This window comes from Sapajus apella, unplaced genomic scaffold (genome assembly GCF_009761245.1).
Source record: "Sapajus apella isolate SASKATOON/1434 unplaced genomic scaffold, GSC_monkey_1.0 scaffold35, whole genome shotgun sequence".
Classification (NCBI taxonomy): domain Eukaryota; kingdom Metazoa; phylum Chordata; class Mammalia; order Primates; family Cebidae; genus Sapajus; species Sapajus apella.
This window is the reverse complement of record NW_022436975.1, coordinates 17,498,918-17,510,808: the sequence shown is the minus strand read 5'-3', so window position 1 is coordinate 17,510,808 and position 11,891 is coordinate 17,498,918. Positions and strand designations below refer to the sequence as shown.

The 11,891-nt window shown below is 40.3% G+C and overlaps 1 protein-coding gene across 3 annotated transcripts in view; it reads right to left on the bottom strand.

Moving 5' to 3' along the window:
- The window catches only part of LOC116563579 (serine/threonine-protein kinase Sgk3), a 189,868-nt gene that overhangs the window by 175,989 nt on the left and 1,988 nt on the right, over positions 1-11,891 (bottom strand). For 2 of the 3 annotated variants that reach the window (XM_032296247.1, XM_032296256.1), the window contains exon 1: positions 489-3,295. The gene's annotated coding sequence lies outside the window, so the exon portion shown is untranslated. Of the gene's footprint in view, positions 1-488; positions 3,296-11,891 lie in introns of those variants that run through there. The other variant, XM_032296249.1, reaches the window with a different exon arrangement.

Here is an 11,891-nt window from a genome sequence, read left to right as displayed (position 1 = left end):
CAAGAGCGAAACTCCGTCTCAAAAAAAAAAAAAAAAAAAATTAAAACACACCTAAAATTTATTTGCCTATTGTTCATGCAGGTAGTTCATTCAGCATTTGCAACACATTCATTGTAAACAAAGCATTGAATTAGACAGAGTAGATGAATAGAAAGATAAACAAGACCTGGCCAAATGTTGCCCAAAATCCATACATGATGGAGACAGGAAGGGCCCTGAGTGCCTGTGTGTCAGTGGTGATACTATCCACTTTCATTTTTCTGCCGCATTTCATTTTCATACCAATTCTGGTTAGTGGGTTTCATTTATACTCATTTTACAGATGAGGAAGCCTAGAGACGTTAACTTGCCCAGAATTGCTCAACTACTAAATGACAAAGCAAGAGTATCATGTCTGAGTTATCAGGTCTGTCTGACTCAAGTTCGTGTTCTCTCCATATCATATTTTATAAATCACAAAAACATGAATAGAGCAAAATTTCACTTACTCAACACTCCTGGGGATGAGTTATGCTGGGCAGTTGAGTAAGTGAAAGGCCATCCTCCGAGAAACATTGTTCAAAACCTTCCAAGGTTAGAGCAGAGAAGACTCCAGAAGCCTCTGCACAGTCTTTTCCTCCCTGCGGTTCTTTTTCCCCTTGGGCTTCTGGGACTTGAAACCCAGCACATCTGGTCTCTTGCAGACACATCCTCCCTGAAATCTCCAGCAGAAGATGGCCAAAGACCCCTTTTGCTTTTTCTGCTTCCCCAAAGCACAAATGACAGACTGATAATTCAGAAATTATTTTAATACCTACAAAATGAGAACAAAATAGAAAATACTTAAAAGCAGTCAGGTTTTCAAAGCACAGCTTTCTGATACCAGATTGGGCACCCACCCAGTCCTGTATCTTAAAACGCTACCCCTTGGTTCTAGAGGGCGTGAGGGCTATGCAGGTCCGTTTCTCATTTGTGAGCATTTTGGTATCTCCTGGCCAAGCAGCTTTCAGTATTTATCTTGTCTGTAGTTCTAGAAATGGGTCTAAAGATTCATCCTACTGCTATATGTAACCTCCCTGAATTTTAATTTTGTCATTTGCATAAAAAGGGAATAAAAATATCTAACTCATTAAAACCAAATGGGGAAACCATGTACATATATCACACACAGTAAGCACTCCTGTTAGTTGCCCAAGTTCAAACAGCTGGTAAGAAAGAGCTGGGACTCCATCTAGCCGGATTGGCTCCAGAATCAGTTTTTCTAATCACCTCTGTGGTGAAAGTCAACCACCCATACCTGCACTCCACTCAGTTTGCCTTTCTAGTTCACCTCTATTCCAAACCAGGGCCCACAAGCTAATAATACCAGAGCCAGAACATACAGAATTGAGCGAACAAAAAAGAGCCTACAAATGTATCCTTTCATATACAGAGGGTGTCGTTATGACTAAAGATGCAGCTACTTTGTAATCTTCTGCACAGTTTGAATTCTTAGAGTAGGCAGATAATACTTCCATAAGCATTAAAAAATATATAAATACATTTTAGGATAAAAAATTACCAAGCATGGGAACTTTGGAAAGGAAGAAGGGATTGCATATAGGAGGTTTCATTTGATGTTTAATGTCAGTTAAACTGCATTAAAACAACTTACAGTAAATAGTATTTTCCTGTATCATTATGACAGTGGCTATGAATAACGGTTAAGAGTATACATGGGTTGAATTCCAGCAACACTACCTTACTAGCTGTTTGAACTTTAACTAACTTCTCTGTGTTCTCACCTATAAATGGGAATAATAATACCTATCATATAGGGATATTGTTAGGCTTAAGGCAGTATAATTAAGATGCTTGGTATGGTGCCAGATTCATCACAAGCACTCAATATTTTTCTTTCCACAACATCACTTCTGTGGCTGAAGAATATTCCATCTCGTGGGGATGTGCCATGATTCATTTACCCAGTCCCACACTGTTATTGATCATCTTCAATTTTATCAATAACATAGACAATAGCAAATTTTTTTTCATACATTTCTCTTTATTTCTTTAGGGTGAAACTCTGTGAGATGCTAGATCAAAGGATATGAATATTGTAAACTTTTGACACACATTATCTACCATAGTTTTACCAAGTTAAACCTTCTCTGTATTAAAGGTATTTATTCAGCTCTTTTCAATGCTGCACATTATTTTGAAGATCTATGCTATTTTTAAAGGCCAAAAAACCCCCAAACAACTCATATTGTTATGCACACATTTATTAAACATCTCACTTTCTTCTTCTTGGGATCCTTAAAGTATAATTTGGTGTAAAAATAGAAAAACAATTGGAGTATGTAAAATTTTTAATGTAGTATATTACAGAGGTGGCATTTCAAGTCATTTATGAAAGGATGAATTTTTCTAATGGTTTTCTTTTTTTTTTGAGATGGAGTCTCATTCTGTTGCCCAGGCTGGAGTACAATGGCACAATCTTGGCTCACTGCAACCTCCACCTCCTGGGTTGAAGCTATTCTGCTGCCTCAGCTTCACAAGTAGTTGGGATTACAAGCACCACCACCATGCCCAGCTAATTTTTGTATTTTTAGTAGAGACAGGGTTAAGCCAGGTTGGTTAGGCTGGTTTCGAACTCCTCACCTCAGGTGATCTGCCCACCTCAGCCTCCCAAAGAGCTAGGATTACAGGCGTGAGCCACCGTGCTGCCCTTTCCAATGGTTTTCAAAGAGCTCCCTGCAGCCTCCCATGAGGGGAAGTATGGGAATGGGGGTAGGGAGTGCTGGCTGGTTGGGATAACTCTCATTCTTCCCCATTTCAACTACATTAATCTGTTTTACATACTAAATTTACAGGTAAGCTTTGATCTGAAGGGTTCCATACCTGAAAACAAAAACAAAAACACATTTAATGCAAGGTTAGGGAATAATTGGCATTTTTCAGTCAACAGATACACAAAATGAGCTGCATCTCTTTTACATCATATGCAAAAATCCATTTCAACTGGCTTAAAACATTAAATGGAAAAAAAGCCTACATAAATGACAACATAAGGAAGCATTAACTAATCTTGGGGATAAAGAGGACCTTTTCCAACACACTGATAAAAGCAAAATCCACAACAAGAGGCACTATTGTCTGTATTGATTTTTCCTAAAGTGTGTACCTCTGATACAGGTTCAAAATGGTTTCATAGCCATAGAAGAGTGGAAATGCTACATTTCAACAATAGTGCAGAGAGGGCTGGGCGCGGTGGCTCACGCCTGTAATCCTAGCACTTAGGGAGGCTGAGGCAGGCAGATCACTTAACATCAGGTGTGTTCGAGACCAGCTTGGCCAACGTGGTAAAACTCTCTACAGCTCGGTGTGGTAGCAGGTGCCTGTAATTCCAGCTACTTGGGAGGCTGAGGTAGGAGAATTGCTTGAACCTGGGAGGTGGAGGTTGCAGTGAGCTAAGATTGCACTGCTGCACTTCAGCATGGGTGACAAGACTGAGACTCCATCTCAAAATAAATAAATGAATAAATAAAAATAATAACAGTGCAGAGAGGGGGCTGAGGGCCTTAAAATCCACCCCTTCCTTCCTTCCTTCCTTCTTTCCTTCCTTTCTCTTTCTTCTTTCTTTCTCTCCCTTCCTTCCTTCCTTTCTCTTTCTCGCTCTCTCTTCCCCCCCTCCCCCTCCCCCTTCCCCTCCTCCTCCGCCTCCCTCTTTCTTTCTTTCTTTTAACAGAGTTTTGCTCTTGTTGCCCAGTCTGGAGTGCAATGGTGCAATCTCGGCTCACTTCAACCTCGGCCTCCCAGGTTCAAGCAATTCTCCTACCTCAGCCTCTTGAGTAGCTGGGATTACAGGTATATGCCACCATGCCTGGCTAATTTTTTTGTATGTTTAGTAGAGACAGGATTTCACCATGTTAGTTAGGCTGGTCTCAAACTCCTGACCTCAGGTGATTCACCCGCCTGAGCCTCCCAAAGTGCTGGGATTACAGGTGTGAGCCACCACAACTGGCCAACATCCAGTTATTTCTATCAGCATTCCCAGATCACCACAAAATACACACTTGATATCAAACAATGTGTAGGAGGACATTTTCTAGACTCCTGACATTAAATCTTTCTTTTCCCTAGACATTCTAGAGCCATCACTGTTGCTCTCTGGAGAGTTACAATGTCCTTAGCATAAAAAGGCTCTGAGAAGACCTACCATGGAAAAAGAATAAAACTAATTTAGTCTGCATTTGACTACAGAACCCTTCCCTCGACATGATGCCTATTAATATCCATAGAATTCATGGCGCATAACCTACCAAATGCCAGGCCATGAGGAAATTAAAGTTTAAACAGGAAAATGCTGTACCAGAGGTGTCCTTGTAAAGGATGTAGTCCATTTCTTGTGATTTTACTGATACTCAATTTGAGGCCCACTTTGATGTAATCTGGTGACACCTAGTGCTGATGCTTTAATTTAGTATATATACATATTTTCCTACAGTAAACTGCTGCCCACCTACATAAAAATCCTTGCTTGCAGATTGCCTTAGACTTAAATTCTTATACATCACCACAAAGCACTTATATCTTAAAATAATATAAAAGGGTTTATTTAAATGATCCGAAGGGTTTAAAAGAAGTATACAGCCAGGAGCCATGACTCATGACTGCAATTCCAGCACTTTTGGAGGCTGAGGCAGGTGGATCACCTGAGATCGGGAGTTCGAGACCAGCCTGACCAACATGGAGAAACTCTGTCTCTACTAAAAATACAAAATTAGCGGGGCATGGTGGTGCATGCCTATAATCCCAGCTACTCGGGAGGCTGAGGCAGGAGAATCACTTGAACCCGGGAGGCAGAGGTTGCAGTAAGCTGAGATCTCACCATTGCACTCTAGCCTGGACAACAAGAGCAAAACTCTGTCTCAAAAAACAAAAAAAAGAAGTATGTAGGCTTGTGCTTTTGCTCTTACGTATTAAAATGTCTTCTGCAACTACAGATGTAGAAAGTATGTCAGGTACTTCTTATTCTGATTTTTATGTCATACAAAAGTAACTGAATTAGACTGTGTTTAGGAGGCACAGTTAAATGGATCAGAGAGAGGGATCAGGCACTTCTACAAAAACTCAAGATTGTTACTAGAATGAAGATATAACAAGTATTTCACTTAAGTAAATTCTTAAACTTTATATTCTTCCACCCTAAAAGCACCCTTCAGGTTCTAAATACGTAAAGGGAAAATAAAGAGGGGTAAGAGGCAAAAGTAATACAACTGCAGTGATAAGCATTCTCCTTCTTGAAGAATATTGGTTGTTTGGTTTTGCCATTTAAAATTAATAGTAACTTGGCCAGGCATGGTGGCTTACACCTGTAATCCTGGCACTTTGGGAGGCTGAGGCGGGTGGATCACCTGAGGTCATGAGTTCAAGTCCAGCCTGGCCGATGTGGTGAAACCCCGTTACCAAAAAAAAAAAAAAAAAAAAAGCCTGGTGTCGTGGCACGTGCCTGTAAGGCTGGGAGGCACCGGTGGCTCACGCCTATAATCCCAGCACTTTGGGAGGCCAATGGGGGTGGATCACAAGATCAGGAGTTTGAGACCAGCCTTGCCAAGATGGTGAAATCCTGTCTCTACTAAAAATACAAAATTTAGCCAGGCACGGTGGCAGGCACCTGTAATCCCAGCTACTCAGGAGGCTAAGGCAGGAGAATTGCTAGAACCCAGGAGGCAGAGGTTGCAGCGAGCCGAGATTGCACCACTGCATTCTAGCCTGGGTGCAGAGCAAGATGCTATCTCAAAATAAATAAAATAAATAGTAACTTGAATTGTAAAGTGTTAGGTTTATGAGCATTAAGATTCAACTTCTAATCTATTTCTATGTTAAATGTGTCTCTGTATGTTTATTTTTATTTTAGAGACAGCATCTCTCCCTCTCACCCTGCCTGGAGCACAGTGGTACTATCATAGCTCACTACAAGCCTCAAACTCCTAGGTTTAATCAGTCCTCCTGTCTCAACCTCCCGAGTGGCTAGTACTACAAGCACACGCCAGTACAGCTAGCTAATTTAAAAAATTTTTAAATTTATTACTTGTAGAGGTGGGGTTGACCAAGCTGGTCTTGAACTCCTGGCCTTATGCAATTCTCCTAAGTGTCCCAAAGTACTGGGATTAAAGGCATAAGTCACTGCTCCCAGACCCTCTGTATGTTCAATAATGTCAATGCAAAAACACTTGTTTGTGCAAATACATTGCATTATTAACTTTCTGGTCTTCTGTTGCTAGTTTAAAATAATTAGATCTCAAATTTTAATAAAAATTCTGGTACTACAAAAACCTGGAAAGCCAAGTTTTATTTGAATATCACTCAATAAATCTTTAGCAGAGTCTTATTCACTTTAGGATAAGGTTAGCATTTGTTGAATATTTCAAATTTGAATTATATAGTATCTAATTTAATTATTGCTGGGAAACAAAAAAAATCCTCATTATTTACTACTTTGTTTTCAGTGACTAAGTTGTTGCAAATATATGTATGTACGTGTCTGTTATGTGCAATTTCTATTTTTAATAGGAACGTGGCACTGACAGTTACAACACTGAGTTTGCCATGGGCTACTGTGTGATATGTGATGACTCAACTCTCCCACCTCTTTCCTCAAAATGATTGTGAAACCTTACACGTTTTGTCACAATGTTCTTTGGCTTTCAGCTGATAAAAACAAAATCCTAAATTTAGTGTGCAAAATCCTAAACTCAGTGTGAATTCAGGTACTCAAAACTTCACGTTTTAAGGTGCTCATCTGAAAAAATCACAAATAATGTGACTTTGCTTTGGCATCAAAATGACAACACAAAATTTTTTAAACTGTAAAGAATTGGTGGATTCTCCGGGAACTTATGCTTGAACATCAGGCTGAAACACAATGCCATAGATGATAGCCATTAATTCATTCAACAATATTTATTGAGGCTATATAAGCCTGGCACAGGGAATCAAACAATCAACAAACTGCATGCCCTTATGAAAAGCCTTACTTAAGAATATAGTGGGGAAGGAGAACAATAGACAAGTAATTATATAATTCCTGATGACTAGAGGTATAAAGAAAATGAGGGAGGGCCGGGGCCGGGCGTTGTGGCTCACACCTGTAATGCCAGCACTTTGGGAGGCTGGATCACCTGAGGTCAGGAATTTGAGACCAGCCTGACCAATATAGTGAAACCTGTCTCTATGAAAAATACAAAAATTATTGTTTCCTATGATCTATGTTAGAGGAAAGAAAAAAAAAAAAAAAGAAAAATACAAAAATTAGCTGGGCATGGTGGTTAGCTCCTGTAATCCTAGCTACTGGGGAGGTTGTGACAGAAAAATTGCTTGAACCTAGGAGAAGGAGGTTGAAGTGAGCCAAAATTGCGCCACTGCACTCCACACTGGGTGACAGAGTAAGACTGCCTCAAAAAATAAAATAAAAAGGCCGGGCGCGGTGGCTCAAGCCTGTAATCCCAGCACTTTGGGAGGCTGAGGCGGGTGGATCACGAGGTCAAGAGATTGAGACCATCCTGGTCAACATGGTGAAACCCCGTCTCTACTAAAAATACAAAAATTAGCTGGGCATAGTGGTGTGCATCTGTAATCCCAGCTACTAGGGAGGCTGAGGCAGAATTGCTTGAACCTGGGAGGCAGAGATTGCAGTGAGCTGAGACCATGCCACTGCACTCCAGCCTGGGCAACAGAGTGAGAGGCCATCTCAAAAAACAAAACAAAAAAAACCAAACAACAACAAAACTTCCCTGAAGTGTAATTTATACATAATAAAATGCATACCTTTTAAGAGTATAGTCTGATGAGCTTTGACAAATGTATAAATCCGTATCACCACCACCATAATCGAGATAAAGACTATTTCCATCATCCCAAAAACTTTCCTTGTTCCCCTTTGCAGTCAGTCCCCATCCTCTGACCCATACCAGAGCAAGGAACTCAACTAGGGTTTGGGGACTAATCCTCAGTTAAACTAGCCACATTTTAAGAGCCTAACAACCACATGTGGCTAGTGGCTGTCATACTGAACAGCACAGGCACAGAACACTTCCATCACTGTAGAGGGTTGTATTCCATAGTTCCAAGATGGTAAATTTGGCCTTTATCACATGGAGTAGGCCCAGCAATCTGAAAGCTGAGTAAGCCATACAAGTGACATTACCTAGCTTTATGTTATTACTTGTGTTTATTACCTTTAACATCAAGTAATTCATAAAGTCCTGTGAGGGAACAGTTTTGTTCCATGCCTGGATCAAGGTGCTAAAGAGGGAGGAGCTTCCAGTGGGACAGCATAATGACGGCAATGATCATTCTCGAGATGTTCACTACAAGGAGATTCTTCCTCCATTACTAAATTCAATGGATCTCCTAATTTATTCAGGGAAATAGTGATTTCCGTTAAAACTCACAAGGCACAATTTTGTTATATACATCTTTAAGCCTTAAGATCTGAGTCTCGTCATACGTTGTTTTTTTTTTTGTTTTGTTTTTGTTTTTTTTTTTTTTTTTTTTTTGAGATGCAGTCTTAGTCATCCAGGCTGGAGTACAGTGGTGTGATCTCAGCTCACTGCAACCTCCGCCTCTTGGGTTCAAGCAATTCTCCTGCCTCAGCCTCCTGAGTTGCTGAGATTACAGGCATGCACCACCACGCCTGGCTAATTTTTGTATTTTTAGTAGAGATGGGTTTCACCATGTTGGTCAGGCTGGTCTCGAACTCTTGACCTGGTGATCCACCCGCCTCAGCCTCCCAAATGCTGGTATTACAGGCGTGAGCTGCCATACCCAGCCTATAATGTGTTTTTTGAAGAGGGGGGATTATGAAGCAAATATGTTGAAAAATTAACATTTGTTAAATCTAGTAGTGAGTGTATGAGTGTTTTTTTAATATTATTTTTATGTATACCTTTGAATGTTTCAAATATTTTAAGAGAAAAAGGTAGGCTTTCATTTAAAATGTTAAACAAGAGGCCAGTGTAAGTCTCAGCTACTCAGGAGGCTGAGGTAGGAGGATAGCTTGGGCCCAGGAGTTCAAGTCCAGCCTAGGCAACATAAGAATACCTTGTCTCTTAAAAAAAAAAAAGAAACATAAAATTAAAAAAATTAAATATGGCCAGGCGCGGTGGCTCACGCCTGTAATCCCAGCAGTTTGGGAGGCCGAGGCGGGTGGATCACGAGGTCAAGAGATCGAGACCATCCTGGTCAACATGGTGAAACCCTGTCTCTACTAAAAATGCAAAAAATCAGCTGGGTGTGGTGGTGTGTGCCTGTAATCCCAGCTACTCAGGAGGCTTAGGCAGGAGAATTGCCTGAACCCAGGAGGCAGAGGTTGCGGTGAGTCGAGATCGCGCCATTGCATTCCAGCCTGGGTAACAAGAGCGAAACTTCGTCTCAAAAAAAAAAAAAAAAAAAAAAATTAAATGTTAAGAGATGTTTAATATCAAGATGTGATTACACAATACAGGTGAAAAACAATATGCACAGAAGAGTCAGTATAGCAGAGTGGTTCTGGCACCAGATTGCTTTGGTTTTATTTTACCTTTTTTTTTTTTTTTTTTTGTTTAGAGGCAGAGTCTCACTCTGTCGCCCAGAGTGGAGGTCGGTGGCATGATCTTGACTCATTTCAACCTCCATCTACCACATTCAAGCAATTCTCCTGCCTCAGCCTCCCAAGTAGCTGGGACTACAGGCACACACCACACCCAGCTGAGTTTTGTACTTTTAGTAGAGACAGGGTTTCACCATGTTGGGCAGGCTGGTATCGAACTCCTGGCCTTAAGTGATCAACCTGTCTTGGCCTCCCAAAGTGCTGAGATTACAGGCCTGAGCCCGGCCCTGCTTTGGTTTTAATCCTAATTATGCCACTCACTAGCAACGAGACACTGAACAAGTTACTTGTCTTCTGTGCCTCAAGTTCTTCATCTGAAAAATAAGAATGCTAATAACAGTACCTGCTTCATAGGGATATTATAAGGATTAAATAAATATTACATGTAAAGACCCTGGTGCACAATAGATGCTAAAAAGGTGTTAACCGCTATTACTACATAATTTTGGTTTCTTAGTGCCTTACAAGTTTGGTAAGTAGTGATTCTCAAAGTGTGATCCTTGCAAAGACTGGCACTATCTGCAACCAGAGAACTTGCTAGAAATGTAATTCTCAGGCTTCACCTCAGACACACTCAATCTAGGATGGAGCCGAGCAATCTGTGTTTTAGCAAGCTTTCCATTTAACTGTGATGTACAATAAAGCTTGAGGACTACTGTGTGAAGGAACAACTTGTAGCTCTGTACTTGTTAACTTGTCTCAAGGGGTCCTGGTGTAAGACCTTAAAGAGTGAAGTACAGGCCACTGCTCAGACATTCACATTAAAAAATAGAAGTTAAACTGCTGTCGACCCAACAAAAGTACATCCAGCCAAGTTTGGCCACCAGCCACCAGTTTGCACTCATTTCTTGGCTAATTCTCTCTCTCAAATCAGTAAGCAGCTGTGATGTAGTGGAAAGAGTGAGTGCTGAACAAGGAAAGCCTTGATTTGAAGCCCAGCTCTATTTCCTAGCTGGTGGTAATCAAAATGATGTTAATCTTTTAGAGTTAAATTTTATCCATATGATAAGGTCAATAGTATCTCACAGGAGTGTTTTTTTTTCCTTTTTTTTTTTTTTTTTTTTTTTTTTTTGAGACAGAGTCTTACTCTGTGGCCCAGGCTGGAGTGCAATGGCGCGATCTTGGCTCACTGCAATTCTCCTGCCTCAGCCTCCTGAGTAGGCACATGCCTCCACGCCCAGCCAATTTTTTGTATTTTTAGTAGAGACAGGGTTTCACGGTGTTAGCCAGGATGGTCTTGATCTCCTGACCTCGTGATCCATCCGCCTCAGCCTCCAAAAGTGAGGGGATTACAGGTATGAGCCACCGCACCTGGATGAGGAGGTTTTAAAGATAAGGATGATATACTCAAAACACTGCCCTATAATAAATCCTCAATTAAATTTTCATAGCATTTGTGATATTCGTTTCCTGTATTATTTTGAATAATTACATGCTTTATTCAACTTATATTTATGAAGTTTAGTTTAGCCTCTCTCTTCTATTAAACGCTAAGCTCCTCTGAGACAGAGATAAAATTTTGCATCCCTTTAAGTTCTTATAATACCTACTTCAATAATTAGTACCTCCCAAATCTACCTTGAGCTTCAATCGAAGCTTGTGATTGGAAGTCTGACTCTATGTGGTATCGGTCTGGAAGAACATAGTCAATTCTTAGGAAAGACGTATAGTTTATATAAGCAGATATATGGCCAACTTATAAGAATCCCCAAAGTTATGATCCCCTTCCTTATATATATGTAAAATATAAAAGATCAAGAACAATGATGGTTGTTCTGTTAGTAAAGGTGGATGACTTCTGCATTTACATTTATCATGTTCATTAAAAGCAATACAGGTAGTTTACAAGTGCCATACTAGAAACTATGAAAAAGATGAATTTCAATTTTAACTGAATGTTGGCAATTTAGATACTAGTGATGCTGGTGTGATGGTGGTAGAAGAGATGTGTATCAGCACAGCTAATGTCAGGGGCCCAGCTTATTCTTTTCACCTGGAATACTAAAAACAAGAGCTATTATCTACCCTACAAAAATCCTGTGAAAGTTAATTAGGCAGTTAAGTTAATCTTCATTAGGCAAGATCGTGGAATTTGGGGGGAGAAGAGGAAGGAAGCCTGTGGATCTTACATAAGCAGGTGAGAGGGTTTCTACACTCCTAAGGTCTCATAAGAAACAGTATGTCGTATTTTTGACCTAACAATTTTTTTTCTTTGTAGGTACCCAGCCATCTAAGAACTAGTAACAAAGAATTAATTCACATATTAAACTTGGCATGA